Source organism: Anser anser (genome assembly GCF_964211835.1).
Source record: "Anser anser genome assembly, chromosome: 1".
Taxonomy (NCBI): Eukaryota; Metazoa; Chordata; class Aves; order Anseriformes; family Anatidae; genus Anser; species Anser anser.
In genome coordinates, this window is record NC_139720.1 from 127,237,938 (window position 1) to 127,259,484 (window position 21,547).

At 40.2% G+C, this 21,547-nt stretch overlaps 1 protein-coding gene across 4 annotated transcripts in view; it reads left to right on the forward strand.

The window, feature by feature from the left end:
• SMPX (small muscle protein X-linked) overlaps nucleotides 1-9,499 on the forward strand; it is a 41,440-nt gene extending 31,941 nt beyond the window's left edge. For all 4 annotated transcript variants that reach the window (XM_083826405.1, XM_083826404.1, XM_083826408.1 and 1 more), the window contains exon 5: nucleotides 8,560-9,499. The gene's annotated coding sequence lies outside the window, so the exon portion shown is untranslated. The remainder of the gene's footprint in view (nucleotides 1-8,559) is intronic.
• Nucleotides 9,500-21,547: the final 12,048 nt, after the last annotated feature.

The following is a 21,547-nucleotide window of genomic DNA, read 5'->3' on the forward strand; positions in this document are numbered from 1 at the left end:
GAATCATAGAAAATACAAATATTTCAGTTTTATATTTCCCAAGGACTTCATCAGTCTTTGTTCTTGGGCATGTCCTGGGAGGTGAGGGCAAACTGGGCACTTTCCAGGTGTGGGGTGGCTGCCCTGAAACTCCTCATTCTGGACACAGAATCAAGGAGCTCTGAGGGGTCCAGCTCCACCTATGGATCGGAGGGTTGCCCAGCTCCTTACTGCAAATCCACAGCTGGGCTGGGAACTTGGAGATACCAGAAATCTGGATGAGCCCAGAATTTCTGTGTGATTCAGAACCTCTACATGTAAGTAAGAGAACTGAAATCCCTAGACAGAGGAAGGACCTCAGTTTCCAAGTTTGTGGGACACTGTCCTGGCTTGGACCCTCTAAGAGCTGCCATCTCTGTTTGGCTATCCAGCCCATTGCAGGGATCAAGGCTTGAGGAAAAAAAAAAAAAAAGAAAAGTAACTTGAGGAAAACTTCAAGATGTTACACCCTGGGTGAGCCAGCTGCACTGTTGTCTACTTGAGATGAGATGCCTGCAGCTGAATTAGTGAAGAACAAATTTTCCACCTGAAAAATTCATAATGGATTGTTTCCTTCTGAATAAGAACTGTTCCCAAAGAACAACCAATCCATCCTTTGTATGACTAAGATAGCGTGAGAGATTCCTTAGTATTCAACTAAAATCACAGATTTTACCTTTGTTACATGATTAATTGACTGACAGCTCATCGCAAATATTGGTCATTGACGGAACTGATAGGATTCTGTGCTTACACAGTGCTTGATCGTTTGCTTTAGAAAGTTAAAAAATATCTGATGTATAGAAGGTAAAGAAGCCTAGCTGCTCCTTCAGCTGACTTCAACCAGGAGTCCATGCACAAACCTCACCATAAAAAATATTCACGATTTTGTGTTTCTTGTTCATGCTTACTAGCTCTCCGTGAACCACTTGCATAACGCAACCACTGTGCCCAAGTAGTTGCTATCTCCAAATAACTAAGAGAACAGCCTGGAAACCATGCACGGTTTAATACAACTGCACTGAGCCAAAAATCCTCCAAAGAGCTTCCAACACATACTGTTATCTAATCTGTCTTTTTTACCACTTAAACTGTTATGGCAGCCATTAGGTCAGCGCAATGCCATTCTTCTTAATTGTGTTATGTTGGCTAAGTGCCCAATTTATACCTTTCAGAAATGTCAGAGATTTGTTCCTTACTTGGCAGGAGATAAATTTGCTGCCATAACATATTGATCTGAATGACCTCCATTCAATAGCTGTCACTTCAGAGCCACCACACTGAATTTCTCTCTTTTGCAAGTTTCTTTGCTGACTAAGCTTTGTGTCAGTGTAGGTAGCAAGATATAATGTGTGGAATGCTTTTGCTTGGCTTTTATTTATTTATTATTTTTGCTGTTGTCCTAAATGAAAAGGTCCATTGTTATTGACTGGACATGGTCTTACACAATACTCTGCTACAGCTTCCTTGTGCACATACTGAACTACAGAGAGTACAAAGGGTCAACATTGCCTTTAGCTGCCCATCCTACACTGTCTGAAGACAGATGTAAATTAATTGGAGGAACAACACATGTGAGAAAGCACATATGGCTTTCAGGATTTTTTTAATGACAAAGATAAGAAAAGCTCATTATCAAAAACAAACAAAAAAAAAAGACTTTCATATTTCAACACTTGTGTCTAACATTCTTTGTTGGATAAGTCTCAAAAAAAATATAAAACTGCCCCTCTTTGTACTGAAACTCTGTGTGTATGTGTGTAACCTGAATCTCTATTTTCTAGCTGCTTCCCAATATATTTCATTTTACGTAAGATGAAGAAAAAAGGAAGAAACTATTTAATGTTTTCAGTATTTCACAGAATCACGCAGTGTCAGCATGGCAGAGGTTGGAAGGGACCTCTGAAGGTCATCTGGTCTGACCCCCCTGCTCAAGCACTGCCAGCTAGAGCTGGTTGCCCAGGAGCACATCAAGAAAAAATATATATGAGAGAAAATATATTTGAGATGTATGAGAGGTGCTCGAATATGTGAGACTCACTACTTTTATCCTGATAGAAACTTGACAAATGTGTTGAAATAATTTGCAAAAAGCACGCAAGAAAGCAAAACATGTTTTAATTTAAAGTAGACTTTTTAATTTAGTCAACCAGCTACCACTGAGAGGGATTCAAAGGATGAACCCCCCCTTTGCAACCCGAACCCTCTTTCTGATGCCCCGTCACAGTATAAGTATGTTCACCTGGAGCACATTTGACTTCCTATTGCTTCTTCCGCTGTCCATACAGACAGTGACCCAGACATGATATAAATATTGGAGCAGTTGCGCAGGAGAAGATGATCTTTGCAGGTGGTGCCCACTGACGGGAAGTGAGGGCAGTTGAATTAAAGCAGATCCCTTGGCACTTCAGGTTACTATCTCAGGAAGGACAAGGCTTTTATCAGCTGAGTAATAGAACTGGGGAGTCAAAGAAGATAGTCCAACTTTATTTCACATTCCTAATTCCCTAGAGTAATCAGAGAAAGCATGTCGCTGGATTTACCTTCTTTTCACAAAATTTTCCTTCTGAAGACTGGTGTGTTGGGAATTCTAGGCTAACGCTGCTCCACACTAATAAAAGTTCATGACCTCTGTCCCCTTCTTACCTTACTGAAATGAATACCCTTTTCATTCCCATGGTGCTTATTCACCAGGAATGCCCAGATGTCACTTAAAAGTTGTGGGAATGAAAGCCTTTCCCGGGTCTCCTAACTCCATAGGAAGTTGTTACCTTCATTTCCCACTTGCTCTTTTGAAGAGACATTTTTGATCCTTTTTATCAAAATTTTCCTGTGCAAAATTTTCTCCAAGTAGTCATGCTTATTGACAGCATGTATAGCCCAGGGTACGTAATGAATGCTTTCAGATTATTATAATCTTTAGAGTTTATATGTTTTAAATCACGTTTCACTGCTTGGTGAAATAATATTCTAAAGAAAAGACCCCGTTCTCCCACTGTAACCCCCCATCCTCTCCCAAATAGAAGACTTCTTGCTGTCTTTTCTTAAATATTGCATGTATGACTGTGATAGTGGTGAGTAAGAGATCTATAAATGGGTTCTGGTGAGGAGTAAACATCATGTGGTCGTTCACTTTGGAAGCTTGCTGAGTAGGAGGCATTTACTGAACCTTTGTGCACTTGCTATAATCACTGATTTTCTATGAAGTGCTAATGGGATATGTCTGTTTTCTCCTTTGTAAGGGAACTTCTTATAAAACCAGCTGCATTATCAGAATCTTAGGGTTAAACATATAGGGCTGGAAACTGTTCAGATAAAGACACATTTTACTTAGCCTTCAGGTGATTCATGTTCAGTCTTTAATTATATAATGCTAGTGCTGAACATGGTCATTTTATTGCATATATGGAGATACAGCCAAAATCTGAGTTCATTTCTTGTTTCTTCTACTTTCAGCTAGCAAGTTTTAGGAGGACGGAAAATACTGATAGTTTGGAATTACTGGTGCTTTTTTTTTAGAGGAAATCTTTCATTTGTTTGGAGTTAACTAGTTTGGGTACATTTTCAGGGGGAAAAAAAAAAGAGATGCAACATGAAAAACTATGCCTTTGGAAAAAAAATGAGATTTTAAAATTCATTAATTTATTTAGATATTTGTTTTCAAGCTGCATCTATGTTGAACAACACATAAATTAAATGATTTCTTACATAAAAATAGTAACACATTTTCCCATGGTTGGAAAATGCTGGGACCCAGCCTTTTTTGCCACAGAGGCTAGCACTGGCATCTCATTGACTACAGTCAGAGCCCTGCAGATTGTCAAAATGGGAATGAAGAAAGTCTCAAGGGCTGAAAAAAAAAGCCTCATTCCATGATTCAAGAAAGCTCCTAAGCCTGTGCTTAAGTCTGTCCTTAATCACTACAACATTTAAGCTTGCATTTGCTGTCAAGTACATGCTTTTCTGTTTTCTTTAAATGGCAGAGTGTTGTTCAGTAGAATAAGGTTGATTGGAGTGGCAAGAGAGGCACTGATAGATAAGCTGCAGCGGCTGAAAGAATAACCAGGGAACATAACTGTGAGGATTATTAATGTACCATAAGCAACCTATTTTTGAGTTTACAGACTCCCATTGATCTCTGGAGGAGTTTGAACTCTAAAAATAACATGCCTTTGGGAGCTGGGAGAGAGAGAATTGTAGCTGGCCAGAGGGAGGTCTGAGTGGATTGGAACATCACGGGGAGATAATAGAGGGTCCACTGACTGCCAAGGGAGTTCAGGTGGCAATTATAAGCAACCAGAGAGCGGGAAGTACACCTGAGAGAAAGATAATATTATTAGCAGATGTTAAAATAGCAATGCTTGCCAGCAGTGTGCTTCAGACAAAATTTGAGAACAGTGGGCTTGATTTTCCTCAGCACCTGAGCTCTGAGGCAGAGACATTGGGCCTTTTTGGGGGATCCAATGCCTAGTGAGAGTCCTGTGCCATGGGAGGGGGAAGAAGAGAGGTTCTTGTTCAGCTGGATGGGATATTGTGCCAGCTGTGAACCTTAAGGCTTGAGGTCAAAAAAGTATTAAATGATACTGAGTTCATCAGGAGCTGGGTGTCAAATGTCTGTGAGCCATGAGAAAAGAAAAGAAAAGAAAAGAAAAGAAAAGAAAAGAAAAGAAAAGAAAAGAAAAGAAAAGAAAAGAAAAGAAAAGAAAAGAAAAGAAAAGAAAAGAAAAGAAAAGAAAAGAAAAGAAAAGAAAAGAAAAGAGAAGAGAAGAGAAGAGAAGAGAAGAGAAGAGAAGAGAAGAGAAGAGAAGAGAAGAGAAGAAAGAGAAGAGAAGAGAAGAGAAGAGAAGAGAAGAGAAGAGAAGAGAAGAGAAGAGAAGAGAAGAGAAGAGAAGAGAAGAGAAGAGAAGAGAAGAGAAGAGAAGAAAAGAGAAGAGAAGAGAAGAGAAGAGAAGAGAAGAGAAGAGAAGAGAAGAGAAGAGAAGAGAAGAGAAGAGAAGAGAAGAGAAGAGAAGAGAAGAGAAGAGAAGAGAAGAGAAGAGAAGAGAAGAGAAGAAAGAGAAGAGAAGAGAAGAGAAGAGAAGAGAAGAGAAGAGAAGAGAGAAGAGAAGAGAAGAGAAGAGAAGAGAAGAGAAGAGAAGAGAAGAGAAGAGAAGAGAAGAGAAGAGAAGAGAAGAGAAGAGAAGAGAAGAGAAGAGAAGAGAAGAGAAGAAAGGAAAGAGAAGAAAAGGAAAAGAAAAGAAAAGAAAAGAAAAGAAAAGAAAAGAAAAGAAAAGAAAAGAAAAGAAAAGAAAAGAAAAGAAAAGAAAAGAAAAGAAAAGAAAAGAAAAGAAAAGAGAAGAGAAGAGAAGAGAAGAGAAGAGAAGAGAAGAGAAGAGAAGAGAAGAGAAGAGAAGAGAAGAGAAGAGAAGAGAAGAGAAGAGAAGAGAGAAGAGAAGAGAGAGAAGAGAAAAGAAAAGAAAAGAAAAGAAAAGAAAAGAAAAGAAAAGAAAAGAAAAGAAAAGAAAAGAAAAGAAAAGAAAAGAAAAGAAAAGAAAAGAAAAGAAAAGAAAAGAAAAGAAAAGAAAAGAAGAAAGGAAAAGAAAAAGAAAAGAAAAGAGAAGAAAGGAAAAAAAGATTGAAAACTGGGGAGGGAAAAGGGAGTATTTGATGTAATGGAGCCTGAGGCTAAAAGTAATTTAAGTAGCCAGATTACTTGGCTTGTTAACCCTACTCAGTAATATGGCACTTAACACATTTTTGTTTCAGTCTGTTAGCACTGGCAGGCCAACAGAGAAGCAGGGGCAAACAGGGACCTTGCACCTTGATCACAAAACCATCCTGACCCTTGCAAGCAGAGGACAAGTTCTCCTGGGACCAGCAGAGGCTCTGCCCAGACTCACAGACCAGCTGAGGGCGGAGATCACCCAGTGCAGCCCCTGCTCAGAGCCGTGGCAGCTCCAGCAGGCTGCTCCAAGCTGTGTCCCATCAGGTGCTGGGTTTCTCCAAGGATGAAGACTACCCAGCCTCTCAGGGCAACCTGCTCCAGTGCCTGAGCACTTTTACAGTTAAAACAAAAAATAATTATTTTCCTGTTCACATTAAATTCCCTGTATTTCAGTTTGTGCCTGTTATATCCTGTCCTGTCTGTGGGCACCTCTGAGGAATGTCCATCTCTATTGTCTTCATACCCAAAATCGCTGGGGTTTGGTGCCTTGGTGTGCATGGCACAGAACAGTTGGTGTTATAAGCTCAGGAAAGGCTGAACTACTTGGAGAGCAAGGTAGGGGAAGATGAGCGTGGTGCTCTCCTGTGCAGGGCACACGTCTCCTACAGGTTAACACCTGCAGGAAACACAGCCTTGTCATCTGAGGCAATGAATCTGCTGGAACGGTGTAACAAATGTCATAACCCCATAAAAGAGAATGCTGAGTTACAGCTGTCACTCACTCCGTGAACCTGCCCACAATATATTTAGAGACAGAGCATGGCATTGGCCTCTTTTGGTGGAAGGATCAGGAAACCCTTGTGAAACCGAGTGCCCAATTATGCTTCAGGGTGCCTGCTGCGCTGTGCACACCGGCACTAATAGATACCCTCTATTCTGAGCCCAGGCTCGAGTGCTTGTGTTTAATCATAGCTAGTAATGTTTTATCCACCCACCACTGCAAAACAGTCACCTTGTGTTATTCAGGAACAGGCACAGCACAGTTTGAAAGAGAAAGAGAATACTGGATTGAAACGCAAGGAGAACGTGTGTAGGCAGGCGGTAATTATACAGGACGGGATTACACGTGCGTGCATATCCCGGGGAGCCATCAAATACAGCTCTAAGGTTTGATTTTGGTTTTGAGATCTGAAGAATAAGTACATAAAATTACCTGATTGGAAGGAAATTTCAGCTGAAGCAGACTAGCACATTGCCTCACTGAGTCAGGTTAAGAGATGATTAAGTTTGATTGCTAATGGCAGGAGTGTGCCAGTAGCACTGTGTTGTTTTTTGACCTCCTTCCTTAGGACATCGACACCCCCTCACTTTTCTCAAGCCCAGTTATTTAACTTTTAACTTCTTTATTCAAAAGTCACCAACACTTTCAAGGAGTTCGAATAAGCCATGCAGTGTTTTTCTGACGAGCACCTCTTTTCTCCAGTGAACTGTTTCTTATCAAAGCTTATAAGTCCCAGCCTTTTGAATGTCCCTCCAATATTTGATCAAATGTGTGCAGCCCCCAGCATGCTCAGGAGCAGCAAAACTCCAGTTTATATAACACATCATCAAATATAGAAGGTTGTAATTTTTCACTGCCCTATGACTTTTTCTTTATTTTCTGAGCATATATGTTCATGAGTTCAAGAAAATTTATGAGAAATTAGAGAGAATCTTTCACCCCAAATATTTACATCCTATCTAATTAAACGTATACCCTGTGAAAGGTAACGTCTTGAACTTTTGGAAGTTACTTTCAAAACCTCTTTTCCTCAGTATTGAGCCATCTGGAACCACCGATATCAACAGCAACCACTGATACCTCTTAACTTCAAAGAGAACAGGAATAGACCCTATGCTGGGTTTCAGATTAGCTGTGGCAACATAGGGAAGAGTCACTGCAGACAGGTCAATGGAAATTGCTCATTCTCCAGACAGCAGCTAAACACCCCCCTATGTTGCTTCACATAAGTAAATAAATGAACACTGATAGGATATATAAAATCAGGACAGAAAATACTGTGCTGCCACATCCAGAATACTGTGTTCAGTGCTGGCAACTCCTGGAAATTAAAGCAGAAGGAGGGGAGGATTGAAGATGTGACAAAAATAGTTATAGGGACAGATAACTTCCATAAGAAAACAGGTTGAAAAACCCTGCAACTGTCCAGTTTGGAAAGGAGACAAAGAAGGAGACTTGCTACCACTCAGGGGTCAAATGGACAGAACAGAGAAAGCAAGGGAAGAGGATAATCAATGCAGTTGAAAAAATATATATATATTTATATGCATCTTAAATATTTACATGTGCCACTGGTAAAAGTAAATACTGCTTTGATTTCTAACCAGCTGATGCGTCCCTACTAAATCCTAAATCCTGCTGTGCCGTGCTGCAGGATTTGCTGCCTGCGCTTGCAGAAGCAGTGCAGGGGCCTCCCAGGGTTGATGTAGGGCTGGGGCTGGGGCTGGAGCTGGAGGAGCCCAGGAGCCCCCCATGGCCCACCAGGCAGCTGGGGGCAGCAAGGAAATAGGATGGGGCAGGAGTGGCAGATACCCTGTACTGAGGACAAAACATTACTCTGCAAAGAGATCATGAGCTCTTAAGAGAGTCATGAAGTTTCATCAGATGGAGATTTGGAGAGTGGGTGGAAAAAGCTAGTGGATCAAAACGATTTGTTTCACGCCCACTCCGTATTCCCCAAGCTCAGGTGTAAACAAGTACACTCAGTGAAAGCAAAATTGCAGGTGCTGGGAATACACACCCCCTCACAACTTACGGGTACTTCTCTGCATTCTCTCAAAACATCTGTTAGTTCCCTGATAAATTATTAATTTCTGGTCTTGTATTTGTCACACAGGTCTGACAAGAGAAACTGAACAGATTGCAATGAATGGAGATCGTCTGAAATGTTTTATATATTTGTATGAAGACTATGAACTTCCTAACTCTGCAATGCCCCATAGGAAGCATCTTCTTTGTACATTTATGTCAACATTTTCTTCTTGTCCATTTTGTTTGATATAGAAAAGCACTGACGAAATAAAACAGAATGCAGTAACTAATACTGAATGTGTATATATTCAGGAATGATTTTAATCTGAGAACAGGGAATAGTGTAATTAGAAGTTTGAAAAAAGGTGGAATAAACACTTTTTTTTAAAAAAATCGTTATTTCCAATTAATTTGGTTTCCTTCCTTTTGAAAAAAAAAATCAACATGGAAAAAAAGAGTTTAAAAATGATTTCACAAAATGCAGAATGAGTGAGGAATGTAAAGTCTGATTTCTAGTTTTGTATTCCTGGTTTTAGAATGGGAATCATGAATCCTGTGTAATAGGAAGATAAAATATTAAAAGGGGTGGTCTTTATAGTGAGTTTAGTTAAATTCTTCTCTCATGGCAGAGCCGAAGTATTTCTTTTTCCTGGGAATTTAAAAATGTGCTGATGTTCTGATATTTATGCTTCACCCTTACATTGTACAATAAAGGTACACGATGTGAACTGGCTGACAAAAAACCTGCAACCTTTATACAAATAAACAGGTCAACCAGCCTTGAAGGAACATGCTCATGAATGCAGGCTCAAGGATCACTATTTTCAAAAGCACAAATAAAAGGGGGACATTGAAATACTGATGCTAAGTGAAAATCATGTATGATCACACCAACATATAATGAATAGTCCCTGACACTTGTTTTATATGGAACTGTACATAAATGAAGACTGTTCAATGCAGATTCTATTTTTGGAAATGAAATCTTATTGTCAGAGAAATTTAATACACTGTGTCTCCTTGGTCTCTCTTGTGTTGTTTACTGTGAAGGGATGAGAGGAGCTGTTTTGTAATAATATTCTTCTACCACTGATCGAAAATATTCTACGTGCTCTGAAACTCTCTGCCTGGCTCTTGTTTATTTAGTTAAAATAAAGAAGATTATTCTGGTTAGAAAACAGGTTTCAAGTTGAATGTTGCTAACAATGACATCCATTTAATTCTTGTCTGCTACCTGACAAAATACAAATACTGACTGGCAATATTTTTATATTTTAAGTTATTACACATACTTGCATGGCTTTGTACAGGAAATTAGAAAGGAGTCTTACTCACTGCAGCTTAGTTCAAAGGACATTCTTGTATTTTTTACTTTCAATATGTGCTACCAACATTGCTTAGTATCCTGCTTCATCCTTATATGCTTATGGCTGATTTCTCTAAATGCATTCCTTGGAGGCGAACATCCCCAAAAGACAGGTTGAAGTGAAAGTGTCAAGAGGCAGAATGCCTCAGGAGCACCTTTCATTTACATACTGATGAGATTAACGTGTCTATTCAATCAAAAATGAACAATTTTCCCACACACTGCACTATCAGTCACTGATATTGGACTGCATTGTTCCTGCCAATATGGAAGTGATAAAAAGAGCAGAAAACACAATCCTTTGAGCCAAAAGCATGTTGAAGGCGAGATGAGTCAGGGACTCGGCTTTTATTATTCCTTACTCACTTTAAAAATACTTCAGAGAACTGCAGAAAGGTAAAGCCACGTTTTCCCCCTCCTTTCACAACTAGGAACATTCATAACTGAAATTGCAGGGCATGGGGAGAATTGGGAGCGATGGGGAAGCCCCATTAAATAAAATAAAATAAACTGAGTAACTGTTTAGTCCTACTGACTCAATCCACTCTGAATTTTCTTTCCCATACAAAAGGTTTTTTTTATCATTGTCCTTGAATTGTCCTTTATTTAGCAGATGCCTATTGCTTTCTTCTGTATGTTAGTAGTGCACTACACAAGGATGAGTGGGAGATGTCCCGTTAGCCCTGCCCTCTCCATGGTTCAAAGGCTAGACCCACATCGCATGTGGTCAGAGACCACAGCAAGGGAAATCCTGTTCCACTCAGGAAGTGAACAAGCCCTGTTTCATAATTGCTTTTGTAGAAGATTGCCTATCTTCTTGTAGGATGACCTATAAAACCTACAGGACTGTAAAGATTCAGATACTCCTGTGTAAGTCATCGCATCTGAATAAGTAAAAGAAAATATCTATCCCTGACACAGAAGTGTGCATCTTTTGCCATATTTCAACTTCTTCCTCCAAAGTGGAGTAGTACGACTGGTGACCATAGAAACATCTTAATGGCAATAATAATAATAATGATAATAATCTTCTTAGCTTGATTTGTATTTTAAATGAAATTTCAATATATATATAATTTTAAACTGTCTTGAAGTTGAAAACTATGGGGCACAGGGGATCAGTGAGATTCCCACACTAAGACCCCACGTTATGTCTTAGCACTGCAATGAATCTCTATTAAAGCATAGAGTCAGAAACTAAGTGTCAGGAAAAAGGAAGGAAGGAAGGAAGGAAGGAAGGAAGGAAGGAAGGAAGGAAGGAAGGAAGGAAGGAAGGAAGGAAGGAAGGGAGGGAGGGAGGGAGGGAGAGAGGGAGGGAGGGAGAAAGAAAAAGAAAGAAAAAGAAAGAAAGAAAGAAAGAAAGAAAGAAAGAAAGAAAGAAAGAAAGAAAGAAAGAAAGAAAGAAAGAAAGAAAGAAAAAGAAAGAAAGAAAAAGAGAAAGAAAGAAAGAAAAGGAAAGAAAGAAAAAGAAAGAAAGAAAAAGAAAGAAAGAAAGAAAGAAAGAGAAAGAGAAAGAAAGAAAGAAAGAAAGAAAGAAAAGGAAAGAAAGCAAAAGAAAGAAAGAAAAAGAAAGAAAGAAAGAAAGAAAGAAAGAAAGAAAGAAAGAAAGAAAGAAAGAAAGAAAGAAAGAAAGAAAGAGAAAGAAAGAAAGAAAGAAAGAAAGAAAGAAAGAAAGAAAGAAAGAAAGAAAGAAAGAAAGAAAGAAAGAAAGAAAGAAAGAAAAAGAAAGAAAGAAAAGGAAAGAAAGAAAAAGAAAGAAAGAAAGAGAAAGAGAAAGAAAGAAAGAAAAGGAAAGAAAGAAAGAAAGAAAGAAAGAAAGAAAGAAAAAGAAAAATAACACAAAAAGAGCTCATGAAGGATCTCCATGTCTTAGCTAGTAAACTGATAACAAATGGTCTGAACCAGCATGTGCTAGTTCTGTTACTTTTCATCTAAATCTTATGTAAGGGTCTGACTGTGGGGCTTACACACATACACAGACCAGTGAAAGATGTCCCATTAACTCTGCATTCTTCTGGCATGCAAAATTTTGCACCCCAAACATTAGATTTTATCACAGATTTAAGAAAAGATTGAGGTTTTACAATGCAGGATGAGTACAAAAATACATAACAGATTTTGCTAAAATCATACCTATTTCATCTGGTTACACATCAGCCTTCGTGGGTGTGAACCAAACTCACTAAGAGCTATCTGACACCTCACTAATGAAATGATACACGACCACCTCTAGACAGTGAAGATAGAGAAATGGCTGCAGCAAAATAGACATTTATCATAAATGAACCACAGAGAGAAACTCCCCTCCACCCCAAATCCCCTAACATACTTTATCAGATTTAAATATCATCCCTTTGCTCTGTTCTTTGCATGGTGCTGGCACAGCAGTAAATCAAAGGGATAGTATTGCCCTGGCATCACTAAGCTCAGTTCATGTACAGTGGAGGAGGAGTTTCCTTTGCTAACTTTCTATCTGGTTCTCTGCACTGTAATTTGTGTTTGTTTGTTTGTTTACAAATTCTGAAAGACGGACTTCTTTAATCTAATCAAATATATTTGTCTGACAGACTATTCAATAACATGGTGGAGATAAGTTCTCTTAGAAAAACAGAAGTAGTTATTGCTTTGCCTCCAGAAAAGGATTTAGTATGAGACATCACAACCTCAGCACATGGAAGACACTTTCAGTCGTTGGTCACTGAGCAAAAATGTGCTCTAATGTTTCCTCTGATCATCTGCACAGAAAAATCCAAACACATTTAGCTTAGAGGTAAAGATAAAGGTAGAGAAAAAGTAGCGATTACTGCTACCCGGAAAATTGTGACGAGTTTGAATATAATTCAAGTGATGACTCTAGTTTAATGATTTCCAATTAAAAGATGATAATGCTTCTGTATTTCTAAAACAAATAGTGCTGCTTGCCTTAAAACTCAGGAGGCTCTGCTTTATGCATTCTTGAATTATAGAATGGTTTTGTATTTCTCTGGTGGTATAAGCTATTATATTTAGTAGCAAAAGGAAGGCCCTGCTCTACTCATCCATTTACAAGCACATGACAGGGAGCTGACTCCCAGGCAGAAGCACCAACTAATGAAGGACTAAAGGCCACACCTGGACAAAATACAGAAATGGGGAGGCCCATCTAAATGCTGAGAGGATATTCTCACAATGGGATCTACCAGTAAAACATCTGTAGCTACAGGCAACGGTGTTTGTGGAAGTGAACTCCCAAAATCAAAGCCCTGAGACACAGTTCACTGAGTTCAGTGGCATCTTACCGGGACTGTGCTCAGTGTGATCACGTCAGTGGTAAGGATGGCTCTTTCATTTATCTCTTGTTCCATGTTGTCAGTGAATTATTTATGGGAATATGTAATAAAAATCCTGCACTTTGGCCATTTTGTATTATAAAAAATTGATGTTGTTGAGAGAAGGGAATCAGAGAGAGCTGTCTGAGGAAAGTAGTTGTATTTTTCTTGATAATAGTTTTAGGGCCAACATGTTGAAACAAATTTCTTTTGCTCATCTGACTAAATCCAGGTTTCCCTAACGTATGCACATTTCATTTGAATGAGTTTTAGCTTTATAGGTGAAGCAGATTAAATTGTGTGCTTGGCAAATAAATAAATAAATAACAAAAAATCCTTTTTTTGGTTTATGAGCTGCCTAGTACTACTGATGCATTAATAACTATGAAGGAAACTCCCACTAATACCAGTTTTTCAGCCCTCAAAAAGTACTGCAGCTTTGTTCATTACTTTACTCCAATAGTTTTCCTGAGAGAAAAAAGTAATGGTTGGATGTAAGATTAGTTAAATCTGGTAAAATTCAGTTTTTCTGAGTCCTTGGAAGCAGACTAAAGTCATTTATAAAATAAACAGGCCTGTTCAGATGTTATACTCACTTCCCACTATGCTACTGTGCAGTAATTATGAAGTAGATGTTTTCAAAGATACAGAAGACTTGTGACTAAGTGCAAGTCTTATACCCAGCAATGTAGTAATGAAGTGGCAATATTCTGGCCCTGAATGGTGGACTTCATACACGCTGGTGGTTGGTAAATGTGGTCTGGTAATTAATTATATTTGATTTTATCCAGAAAGGTTACTGAATCCTTTGCTGTATATTTATTGAAACTGAAATTCAATTTAATAGTAGTTTAAGACAAAACCTTTTTATATATATATATTTTTTATATTTATATATTTTTAAGATAAAATAAATGTCCAAAAACATCATGCCACTCCTTTAACAAAGTTGGAAATATCTATTATACGTGGCCCCATATCTGGGAGCAATCTAAACCCTTTCACTGAGGGTGGAGTTGCCATGGGATCCCATCATTTACCCTGTGAAACCCACCATACTTTAATGCATCTACATGGGATTTCATCAGGGGGATGAATGACTACTGTCTATCACATGTACCTGGAGCTTGGGAGAACTGAGCACTTTTCTACTGTTGCTTTTACTTTTGTGTTCCTTACAGATGTGTCATTCTTAGTAATTTTTCTTACAGGTACAGGTATATTTTCTATTGAGAGTATTCTTCATCTAATATAGTAGTTCTTCATTTTCATCTAATACTTATAATTTTCTTAGCTGATCATTTACAGGGTCAGAATGGGTCTTAACAGATCTCCCATCAGGAGACTAATAATGCAAGCCCTGACCTGAGTAGAAATGCAGAAGTCAGCATATGGTTGAACTGGACGTTGTAATGATGCAGCACACAGCCTTTTCTGTCCTTCTCAGAGCAGAGGTGTTGACCATGTGGGATGAGTTTGAGCAGGATTCACATACTTGCTTGGACCTGATGAGCAGATGGACTCATCAAGTGCAGGGGGAGAACTCACAAGAGAGATGGAATTGGAGAGACTGAGATTGAGAAAGCAGTAGATGAGAGGCACAAGAGGACATAGGTTACTGCCTAGAGAAACAGGCTGGGGACTAAGAGTGATTTCAGGGCTACCAAGATCCCATACCACTTCTTTCTTGCTGTTCACTTTTTCTAACTTGTAGTTCAGCAGGAACACCAGAGCAGGGCAGGAAGTCTGGAGAAAGGTATTTGCTGGCCTGACACAGGATAGATGAATAATTAGAGGAAGGCCATAGACTTGAGGAGACATCTTGTGGCCCTTTGGATCCTTATTATTACTGAACCCAGGGAAACTACATTGCTCCTTGTCCCCTACCAACAGCCTGGTGTTTGATGAGGTGCTGATTTGGAGATACAGGGTGAGCAGTGGAAGAAGTTGGGGGGAATAAATAATTCATACTCTACTTTTCAGTTTTGCTGGTTGGCCTCACGGTTGCTCCCAAGGTTGGCCTGACCTGGTGGCCATATCTAGGATTATGGTCAGAAGAATATCCAAACTCATGGTTTCCCGCATAAACCAGGAAAGGAGCATACTTTCTTGTTTTACTGCACAGTCACGTAGCAAATGTACAAGAAAAAAGTTTCAAATAAAACGCTCTGCCCCGTGAAACACATAGTGCCCTTCTCCTCTCTTCCCATGACAGCCATGTGTCACTGGAGCTGGGGTATGGTTTACCAGTCCTCTGGCTTTCACAATGTTCTCAGCGCTTCTCACATACTTCCTGCATGCACATCCGTGCACTCATCCTCCTTTTTTATTGCTGAAGGTTAGTGAGGATAAATGAAAGCCTCCAATGCCACTTTCTATGGCCAGTTTAGATCTCAGATAATCTCCCATGAGGTCACCCACCTCTTCTAAATGTCATGCACGCATGTGATCTGAAAGCCTTCACAGGCTGTCCTCACGCCTGAATGACATCCCAATGACTCAGGCATTAATGTCTCCGAATGAGGCCGTGTCTTAGTTCCCTGCTTTGACTTTTTCTCCAATAAAATGCTGCTGACTGTTCTGTCTCTGAGAGCTGGAGGTCAGGGAAATGACACTGGATGGTACCACACGGTTGAGAAAATTCAGACAGCGTGAAATTCATATAGTCGTTGTGACACAAATGGGACATCCATGCTCGTCTCTAGCCCTAGAGAAGAAAGTACTTCACCTACATTGCTTGTCCAGCAAGGCAAGTGAAAAATGTGCTACAGTCCTGTTGCTGGCTAAAAACAAGGGCCAGGTCACCTACCAATTTAGCGTGGCATCACACCACGTGAGTTGCTGAAGCCATGGTGGTTTGCACCGGCAGTTGCTTCTGACTGAAGACTTTGAAGAGAGAAATGCTCAGAACAGTGTCTGCTGCTGCTATCTCTGGGGAGTAAAGAAGACGAACAGCACTCTCCACCCTGTAGGAGGGCAAGCCTTGTTCCCTCATCTACGAAGCACGTGGCTCACCATAGCTCATCACCTGGCCGAAGGCTGCAGCAGAGCCTGGGCTCTGGAGGAGCCCCAGGAAGAGCATGATCCAGAAAGGAATCAGGTGGCACCGCAGCCTCCCAAGCCCCATCCCACTGGAGTGGCAGCAGGGAGGGAGGCCTGGGCCCATGTGGAGCACGGTAGCACAGCCTCCCATGAAGGGCTGCAGCGCTGGATGCCTGAGCTCTAATTAAGCAGTACCAAGAAACATGGGTCCCTCAGACCAGCACCAACCTCAGCCAGTCAGGACAGCTCAGCCCTGGGAGAAGATGCAGCCGAACTAATGGTGGTGCTCTAGGTCAGCACAATGTGTCCCACAGGGATTGGACAGCCTACATGGACACACAGGGCACCTTGGGGAGCAGCAGACGCTGCCTTCCCTTTGGTGGTTTTTCCGTGCTTGAATTCCTGCTTTCTGCTTCAGCAGAAGCAAGGCTCTGCAAGCCTGGCCTCTCCCACCACCACCCTGTCCAGCCCAGCACCCTGAAGGAACTCCCTGCACCCATGGAGAAGCTTATTGCTTCAGCTTTTCCACTGCAAGGTCGTTCTGGCTTGGTTGAGAATCAAGTGAACTGGCACACTGGAGAATAATTTTGCATTGCAGGATGGCACTATTATTTCAGGAAACACACTGGTACGTCAATGCAGAGGCATTATTCCTAAAGAATTTGGCTCGTTGTGTCCTCAGTTTGTCCTAGCATGCACGCTGGTGTTGCATTGCGGAGCAAATCTTTAACAAGATCAGCTTACAGCTCTGCGAGGCATCTCTCCCCTGCACCTGTACCTATTTGGTTTGGGACAGAATGAGTCAGATAGGAGAATGTGGCCATTGTTACTGGCTTTTTTTTTTTTTTTTTTTTGGCTTACTGATATTTTACATACTTCTCTTAAGGAAAAACAACAGAAAGAAAGTGACATCCAGAAATGCAAATTCCTGTCATCCAGAACAAGTACTACTTTTACTCTAAAAAAAATCAACTATGATAGAAAAATACCCATGTTTTTTTCTGTACGTGAGGCCGGAAAAAAGAAAGAAATCTGACTTCAGCCACGGTGGAGTTCATTTCCGTACTACTCCGGTCAGCTGTCAGAAACACGTTCTTTACAGATTGATCTCAGCAGAAGTGCTCAAGTTGTGACATCCCCGGGGAGCAGCTTTTTAAGCAGCAGTGATGTTGGGCAGTGACCTTTCAATGGCTCTCCCTGTGCAGAGAGGTGGTGCTTTCAGACAGATACCTTTTGTCCTGTACATTTTCAGCTTACTGACATGCTCACTAAATTTTCCACATGGAGCAATTATGGTGTCTCTAAAACATCACACCTCAGCATGCATCCCAAACTTTTTCCTATTTAAGTCTTTTGTTTTTGAGAAAAGCATATCTGTTTAGAAAATCACTTGTGTGAATCACCAAGGCCTGTTAATAACCACTCCTCATAGTTCAGATGATTCCATGATTTAAGGTCTATCATTAGCAGAAAATCTTAGACTACAGCCCTCAGAGGGACTCAAAAGACCATCCAGTCCATATCTTTGCCTCCAAGCTCAAACAACTACAGTTGCGTAACTCCAGGTATACTTGTTACAGCATATTTTAAGGACCTATTCATGATAGCAACCCTACCACCTCCCTAGACAGCCTATTCTAGCATTTCATTACCCTTGCTGTTAGCAACTGTTTCCTAATTTAAAGCTGGTATTAGGGGCCCGCATAAATGTAACATGTATGTGTGATATTAAGAGTGATACCTGTGCAGCAAACGTAACACTGAGCAATCAAATTAGAAAATTTTGTCAATCCTATAAATTTCCATGCGGGGGGTGAGAAAGCAAACCTTACATTCCCTGAGGCATGGTTAACTTGCATGCAAGCAGTTCTTAAGTGAAGGCCTTGGTCTCTTGTGATTCTTCTAGGTCAGATGACAAAAATAATAGCTCTTAAAAAAGATGAGCTGGTTCTTGCTGAACCCAGGGAAGAGCTGAATGATCTTGGTCAGGAGAACTGGCATTAGAAATTATGTAGCTCTCAGTCATGTGAAGCTTCACTTTCTCTGATGCCTTCTTTCTGAAGACCAAAATCAAAGAAAGATGGAAAAGGGAAAGGAGAAAGAACTAAAAGTTTGAAACTCAGGCCCCAAATCATCCTTAGAAGCAGGGTGAGGATCTAGCTCTGCAGACCAAGTAGTTCAGATGAGCATGCAGGTGACTGGTGTCATTAGAAATTACATAATTTCTATGATTTAAATGAACAGCATGAAAAGGGTCAGGACACAAAATTTGGTAATAGCTTCCCCAGTAATTCCCTTTGTTGGATTTTTGGTCATGATGAAATGAAAAGTAGATGTAAGAAATAACTGATGGGAGGTGTTTCTTATCTTTGTAATAATCTTAGGAAGTTGAGATGAGGCCAGCAGCCAAGATGAGAAGCTTTTCAGGAGCTACAGGTTACTATATATAGTTGTGGAATGGACATACATAGAAGGTCCCAAGGGTTTGGAAAACCTGGATTTTTTTTTTTCTTCTTGATGCAAAATTTTGTCACTAATAGCAGTCCGATTAAAATCCTTTTCTCTACCCTGCATCCAGGCTTGTTATATGAGAAGGTAATTCTAACTTCCCAGCAGACACATCAACCCTATCCAAAAGGACAGGCAGAATGAAGGTGGCTTTTTCAATCACTGAATACATAAGCTTTTAAAAATAACATGCTGAAATGGGCCAGGAGGAGGAGAAGTTTACTCCTTCATCCTTACACATAAGTCCCATAGTAATTCCTGCTTTTATGGCAGCACAGGCTTGCACAGGAAGCCACTGTTAAATAGTTTAAGGTTGAACAGTTTGGCTCCCCTTGGAGCTAACATCTGTGACCTTTAGAAGACTGTGCAAGCCAGAAGCTGGTAAATATTTGCTTCCAAGAGAAACCCAAACAATTAAGAGCAACCAGATTTATTGACAGCAGTGATTTACAACAGCGGGTTCATGGGAGGGCTGTTGCTGGCACTGTCTGAATGTTTCTGAAGTGTCTATCACACACGGTGCTGTCCTGAACCAAGGCAGACTTTGTGGTGTCACCTTGATAACAGAATTGCTTTATTTCAGTAAGTAGGAAGGGCATTGTCATGAGTGGGAACGGTCATTAGGATTGTTTAACTACCCAAAGGGACCTTGGCCTCTTACTGCTCTTTCTGCTTTTCAAAATTCCCTGAACACTTTTGTTCCTAATGGCTTAGAGATGCCTATTTACCCTCTCCATTCATCTTTGTAGTTGAGAGTTTTAATGTACAGGGAATCACAAACAGCCTATAGAAACTTAAGTAACTTATAGTACCTGTTTCTGGAGGTTTTGGTAATGTGCAGTAATTCTGGAGGCTGTAGAAATGTCGTATTTTTCTCCAGTAACTCTATTCTGAAAGAGCAGCAGAAGCCTCTACCTGCCTAACTGAAAAAACATCAACAAAACCAACCAACAAATAAACAAAAACACCCCCCAAAAAAAACACAAACCAGCCTTTTTATCACTTAATGAAAATATTTCTAGAAGGTGAGGAAGTTGAAATGCAATCTTGCAAGCCGTTCTACTTCTAAAGTAACCCAAGTGATACCAGTGGTAGCAATAGCAAGTGCAGATGTGTCATGCCGGTGCTTAGGACTCTGTTCCCCAAAACATCATTGAAGCTGGAGTAAGGGAATGTTTGACCAGAGACAATTGCTGTCCTTCCCCTGTTGCACAGCATACTCACTAGGGCCTGCTCACCCCATGCAGGCTGCTGCTGTGTCTACGCATCAAGAGCTAACACATGAAAAATGATATGCTGTATGTAGAAACTCATCAGTCCCCCTTTATAGCAGGCTTAACTGTAAAGTATTTGATCTTGAACACAACCTTTATTCCAAGAGGACCACTAGGAGATAATATAGCCTCAAATCAGGTGAGAAAGCTGGTATATAAGGCTGAAAAATTAAGCTAGGACAGATACTATGGTCCCCCACATTTCTCTGTGATGAGAATATTTTGTTTCTGCCTATATCAGAGTTGATGGCAAAATTCTTATTGGTTTCAAGGGAACCAAAACCAACCCCTATTTCCCTAAAACTCTGTAAACTTTGAAGTGGAAAATATTTATTAAATGACAAGGCTTATTCTAAGAAAATTGCAAAATATAACCCCCTGCAGATGATCTGTCAGACTTTTAACAGGTGCTTTGTTTAGTCAAAGGAAAATAAACCCACTTGGGGAAAAATGGACAAGTGGTTTGAATGGTGATTGCTTTTATTTTCTTTTTATTATTTCCACTTAAATCCTCTTAACCATAGCCATGAGTAGTAGAAATACCAGGGTGTACAGTTTGTTTGTATAGATTGCTTATTATTTTAAAAGCACAGCTGGTGGGCATCAGAACTGAGTGGGTATGGCCATGTCAAGGCATCTCCTGAACTTGAGTGTTTTCTTTTCAAGGGAATGTAATTACCCAGCCCTGGCAATGATGTTAGGGTTCCTTGTAGGGTGCTGATGGTGAGAAGTATGGGAGAAAATACTTAATGCAATCTTTGTTTTTAAAAACTTTGCTTTAGCTATTGTAATGAAGCTATATAATAGCAATGCGCAGTAGCTCTGTGCATAGTGATGGGCTGGAAGTCTGCCTCGAGCCTAGTTTCTGAAGCTAACATATTAATTTTGACTTTTTTTTTTTTTTTCCAGGGCCATAGGCACATATGTTACCATGAGCTCAATTAAAATCTAAGTACTGAGATTATCTACTCCTCTGCATAATTACACCTAGTTACCTTTTATAAATCAGGTTTCCTCTGATCAGATTTGCCATTTCCATGGTGTAAATTAAGGAAACTTCCTTGGTGGTAACTTGCTTAATGACCCATAATTTAGAGAAGAGGAAGACTGAAAGAGACCAAAACATAGGAAAGCCATAGTCTTATCCTGTCAAGATGGTCAGTGTTGGCATAAACAACTGCATTGTTATATTACCTCCAGATACCCTGTTATATTGTTAATTACCTCCAGAAAGTACTAATAATGTGGTTACCTGTCAAGTTAATGAATTCGAAGCATGTGCATTTAGTTTAATCTAAGCATGTGCTTACCCTGGGTGTGTTGCTTGGTATCTCAGACAGGCTGAGGCAGTCCACCCAACGGCTGCTGACTTTTAATGTTAGACACATCCTGATGTTCTGCTGAGAGACACCTAGTGGCCTTGAGTGACAGGCCACTTGGGAGACCAATGGACAGATGGCTTTTTGCAGTGTTGGAAAGGCAGTTTGGTCTTTAGGTTGTTTTGAAGTTTGTGTTCCCCTCCACCTACCCCTGTGGCTTTCATGGGTTTCAGGTCTGTCTACCCTATGCTCTTCT